Consider the following 5,344-nt stretch of genomic DNA (forward strand, 5'->3'; position numbering starts at 1 on the left):
GGGGACTCCGTAAGGACCATGGGGATAGACGGGCTCCGCAGGAAACATGGGCACTAAAAAGAACTTTAGATATGGGTGTGCACTGGCTCCTCCCTCTATGCCCCTCCTCCAGACCTCAGTTAGAAAACTGTGCCCAGAGGAGACGGACAGTACGAGGAAAGGATTTTGTTAAACTAAGGGCAAGATTCATACCAGCCCACACCATCCACACCGTATAACATGGAATATACGAACCAGTTAACAGTATGAAACAAAACAGCATCAGCCCAAGACTGATCAAAACCGTATCATAACCCTTATGTAAGCAATAACTATATACAAGTCTTGCAGAATTTTGTCCGCACTGGGACGGGCGCCCAGCATCCTCTACGGACTAGGAGAAAAAGATTTACCGGTAGGTTTAAAATCTTATTTTCTCTTATGTCCTAGAGGATGCTGGGGACTCCGTAAGGACCATGGGGATTTTACCAAAGCTTCAAAACGGGCGGGAGAGTGCGGATGACTCTGCAGCACCGATTGAGCAAACATGAGGTCCTCATCAGCCAGGGTATCAAACTTGTAAAACTTTGCAAAGGTGTTTGAACCCGACCAAGTCGCCGCTCGGCAAAGCTGTAATGCCGAGACACCTCGGGCATCCGCCCAAGAAGAGCCAACCTTCCTAGTGGAATGGGCCTTTACCGAATTTGGCAACGGCAATCCAGCCGTAGAATGAGCCTGCTGAATCGTGTTACAGATCCAGCGAGCAATAGTCTGCTTAGAAGCAGGAGCGCCAACCTTGTTGGCTGCATACAGGACAAACAGTGCCTCTGTTTTCCTAACCCGAGCCGTTCTGCATACATACATTTTCAATGCCCTGACCACATCAAGGGACTCGGAATCCTTCAAGTCCCGCGTAGCCACAGGCACCACAATAGGTTGGTTCATATGAAAGGAGGAAAAAACCACCTTAGGCAAAAATTGAGGACGAGTCCTCAACTCAGCTCTGTCTACATGGAAGATCAGATAGGGGCTTTTGTGAGACAAAGCCGCTAACTCAGATACTCTCCTAGCAGATGCCAGGGCCAACTACATGACCACCTTCCAAGTGAGATACTTTATTTCCGCCGTTTGAAGCGGCTCAAACCAGTGAGACTTAAGGAACCTTAACACCACGTTAAGGTCCCATGGTGCCACTGGAGGCACAAAAGGAGGCTAGATATGCAGCACTCCCTTCACAAAAGTCGGCACTTCTGGGAGAGAAGCCAATTCCTTCTGAAAGAAAATGGATAGGGCCGAAATCTGAACTTTAATGGAGCCTAATTTTAGGACCAAATTCACTCCAGTCTGGAGGAAGTGAAGAAAACGGCCAAGATGGAATTCTTCCGGAGGAGCATTCTTGGACTCACACCAAGACACATACTTCCTCCAAATACGGTGATAATGTTTCGCCGTCACCTCCTTCCTAGCCTTTATCAGAGTAGGAATAACCTCATCCGGAATGCCCTTTTCAGCTAGGATCCGGCGTTCACCCGCCAAGCCGCGGTAAGTCTTGGAATAGACAGGGCCCCTGTTGCAACAGGTCCTCTCTGAGAGGAAGAGGCCACGGATCTTCTTTGAGCAATTCCTGCAGATCCGGATACCAGGCCCTTCGAGGCCAATCTGGAACAATGAGAATTGTCTGTACTCCTCTTCGTCTTATAATTCTCAATATCTTTGAGATGAGAGGAAGAGGAGGGAACACATAGACCGACTGGAACACCCACGGTGTGACCAGGGCGTCCACTGCTATCGCCTGAGGGTCCCTTGATCTGGCGCAATATCTCTAAAGCTTCTTGTTGAGGCGTGACGCCATCATGTCTATTTGAGGCAGCCCCTACTGACTTGTAATCTCTGCAAAGACTTCCAGATGATGTCCCCACTCTCCAGGATGTAGATTGTGTCTGCTGAGGAAGTCTGCTTCCCAGTTGTCCACTCCCGGAATGAAGACTGCTGTCAGAGCGCTTACATGATTTTCCGCCCAGCGAAGAATCCTGGTGGCTTCTGTCATTGCCACTCTGGGTAGGTCGCGAAGCAAATTCTCCGCTTGACGAAGGCCGTTGTATATGGCCCTTAATTCCAGTACGTTGATGTGCAGACAAGCCTCCTGGCTTGACCACAGACCTTGGAAGTTTCTTACCTGTGTGACTGCTCCCCATCCTCGGAGGCTCGCGTCCGTGGTTACCAGAACCCAGTCCTGAATGCCGAACCTGCGACCCTCTAGAAGCTGAGCACTCTGCAGCCACCACAGGAGAGATACCCTGGCCCTTGGGGACAGGCTGATCATCTGATGTATATGTAGATGTGACCCGGACCACTTGTCCAGAAGGTCCCACTGAAAGGTCCTCGCATGGAACCTGCCGAATGGAATGGCCTCGTAAGACGCCACCATCTTTCCCAGAACTCAAGTGCATTGATGCACTGACACCCTTTTCGGCTTCAACAGGTCCCTGACCAAGTTCTGGAGTTCCTGGGCCTTTTCCATCGGGAGAAAAACCCTTTTCTGTTCTGTATCCAGAATCATGCCTAAGAAAGACAATCGGTTCATTGGAACCAACTGTGACTTTGGTAGATTGAGAATCCAGCCGTGCTGCTGCAACACCCTCAGGGAGAGTGATACGCTGTTCAGCAACTGCTCTCTTAATCTTGCTTTTATTAGGAGATCGTCCAAGTACGGGATAATTGTGACTCCCTGCCTGCGCAGGAGCACCATCATTTCCGCCATTACCTTGGTGAAAACCCTCGGGGCCGTGGAAAGCCCAAACGGCAATGTCTGAAATTGGTAATGACAATCCTTTACAGCAAATCTCAGGAACGCCTGATGAGGAGGATATATGGGGACATGAAGGTTTGCATCCTCTATGTCCATGGACACCATATAATCCCCCCCCCCCTCCAGGCTGGCGATGACCGCTCTGAGCGATTCCATCTTGAACTTGAACCTCTTTAAGTAAGGGTTTAAGGATTTTAAATTCAGAATGGGTCTGACCGAACCATCCGGTTTCGGGACCACAAACAGGGTTGAGTAATACCCCATCCCCTGCTGAAGCGGGGGAACTTTGACCACCACTTGTTGAAGACACAATTTTTGAATCGCATTTAAAACTACCTCCCTCTCTGGGGAAGAAGCCGGTAGGGCCGATTTGAAAAACCGGCGAGGAGGCACCTCTTCGAAATCCCGCCTGTGACCCTGGGAAACAATGTCTATTGCCCAGGGATCCACCTGTGATTGAACCCAGACATGGCAGAAAAGTCGAAGACGTGCCCCCACTGGGGCGGACTCCCTCAGCGGAGCCCCAGCGTCATGCGGTGGATTTTGTAGAAGCCGGGGAGGACTTCTGCTCCTGGGAACTAGCTGTAGTTGGCAGCTTTTTCCCCTTGCCCTTACCTCTGGCAAGAAAGGAAGATCCCCGTACTCTCTTGGATTTATGCGACCGAAAGGACTGCATCTGATAATGTGGCGTTTTCTTAGGGTGTGAGGAAACATAAGGCAAAAAAGATGATTTACCTGCAGTAGTTGTGGAAACCAGGTCCGTGAGACCTTCCCCAAACAATTCGATAACCCTTGTAAGGCAAAACCTCCATATGCCTCTTCGAGTCGGCATCACCCGTCCATGGTCGGGTCCATAGGGCTCGCCTAGCAGAAATCGCCATAGCGTTGGCTCTGGAACCCAGTAGGCCCACGTCTCTCTGAGCATCCCTCATATATAGGACCGCATTCTTAATATGGCCCAAGGTCAATTAAATGGTTTCCTTATCCAGCGTATCAATATCAGCAGATAAGGTATCTGTCCACGCTGCTACAGCGCTACAACGCTATCGCCGGTCTGAGTAATGTACCAGTAAGTGTGTAAATTGACTTCAAGGTAGTCTCCTGCCTGCGATCAGCAGGATCCTTGAGGGTTGCGGTATCTTGAGATGGCAGCGCTACCTTTTTGGATAAGCGTGTCAACGCTTTGTCCACCCTTGGGGAGGATTCCCACCGTATCCTGTCCTTAGCCGGGAAAGGATACGCCATAAGAATCCTTTTGGGAATCTGCAGTTTCTTGTCTGGAGTTTCCCAAGCCCTTTCAAACAACTCATTCAGCTCATGTGAAGGGGGAAAAGTAACCTCAGGTTTCTTTTCCTTATACATGCGCACCCTCGTGTCCGGGACCGAGGGGTCATCTGTGATATGCAACACATCTTTTATTGCAATGATCATATAATGAATACTATTAGCCAATTTTGGCTGCAACTTCGCATCATCGTAGTCAACACTGGAGTCAGAATCCGTGTCGGTATCAGTGTCTACTACTTGGGATAGTGGGCGCTTTTGAGACCCAGAAGGTCCCTGCGACATAGTGAAAGGCAGGGCTTGACTCCCTGTACATTCCCTGGACTCTGCTTTGTCCAACCTTTTGCGTAATAAATTCACATTTGCATTTAAAACATTCCACATATCCAACCAGTCAGGTGTCGGCGTTGCCGACGGAGACACCACACTCATTTGCTCCACCTCCTCCCTAGAAGAGCCTTCCGCTTCAGACATGCCGACACACGCGTACTGACACCCCACACACTCAGGGAAATCTCTAATCTGGAGACAGTTCCCCAACAAGGCCCTTTGGAGAGACAGAGAGAGAGAGTATGCCAGCACACATCCAGCGCCAATGACCCTGGAAAAAATTCCCAGATAGATATAGCGCTTTTATTATATTTATTCACTGCGCCAAATTATGTGCCCCCCCCCCTTCTTTAAAACCCTCTGTCACCGTGTTCAGCAGGGGAGAGTCCGGGGAGCCAGCTTCTTAGCGGTGTGCTGTGGAGAAAAGGCGCTGGTGAGTGCTGAGGGATCAAGCTCCGCCCCCTCAGCGGTGGGCTTCGGTCCCGCTTGATTTCTTTAAAACTGGCGGGGGATCTCCTATATACAGCCCGCAGAGCCTATATATATATTTTGGCCAGTCCTAGAGGTTTAAAATTGCTGCCCAGGGCGCCCCCCTTGCGCCCTGCACCCATCAGTGCCTGCCATGTGTGTTGTGTGTGGGAGCAACGGCTGAGCGTTACCTCAGAGAAGATATGAAGTCTTCTGCCGCCTCTGAAGTCTTCTATCTTCTCATACTCACCCGGCTTCTATCTTCCGGCTCTGTGAGGAGGACGGCGGCGCGGCTCCGGGATGAACTGCGAGGGGAGACCTGCGTTCCGACTCCCTCTGGAGCTAATGGTGTCCAGTAGCCTAAGAAGCAGAGCCTAGCATTTAAGTAGGTCTGCTTCTCTCTCCTCAGTCCCACGATGCAGGGAGCCTGTTGCCAGCAGGGCTCCCTGAAAATAAAAAACCTAACAAAATTCT

The sequence above is a fragment of the Pseudophryne corroboree genome, chromosome 3 (assembly GCF_028390025.1).
Source record: "Pseudophryne corroboree isolate aPseCor3 chromosome 3, aPseCor3.hap2, whole genome shotgun sequence".
In the NCBI taxonomy this organism is placed as follows: Eukaryota; Metazoa; Chordata; class Amphibia; order Anura; family Myobatrachidae; genus Pseudophryne; species Pseudophryne corroboree.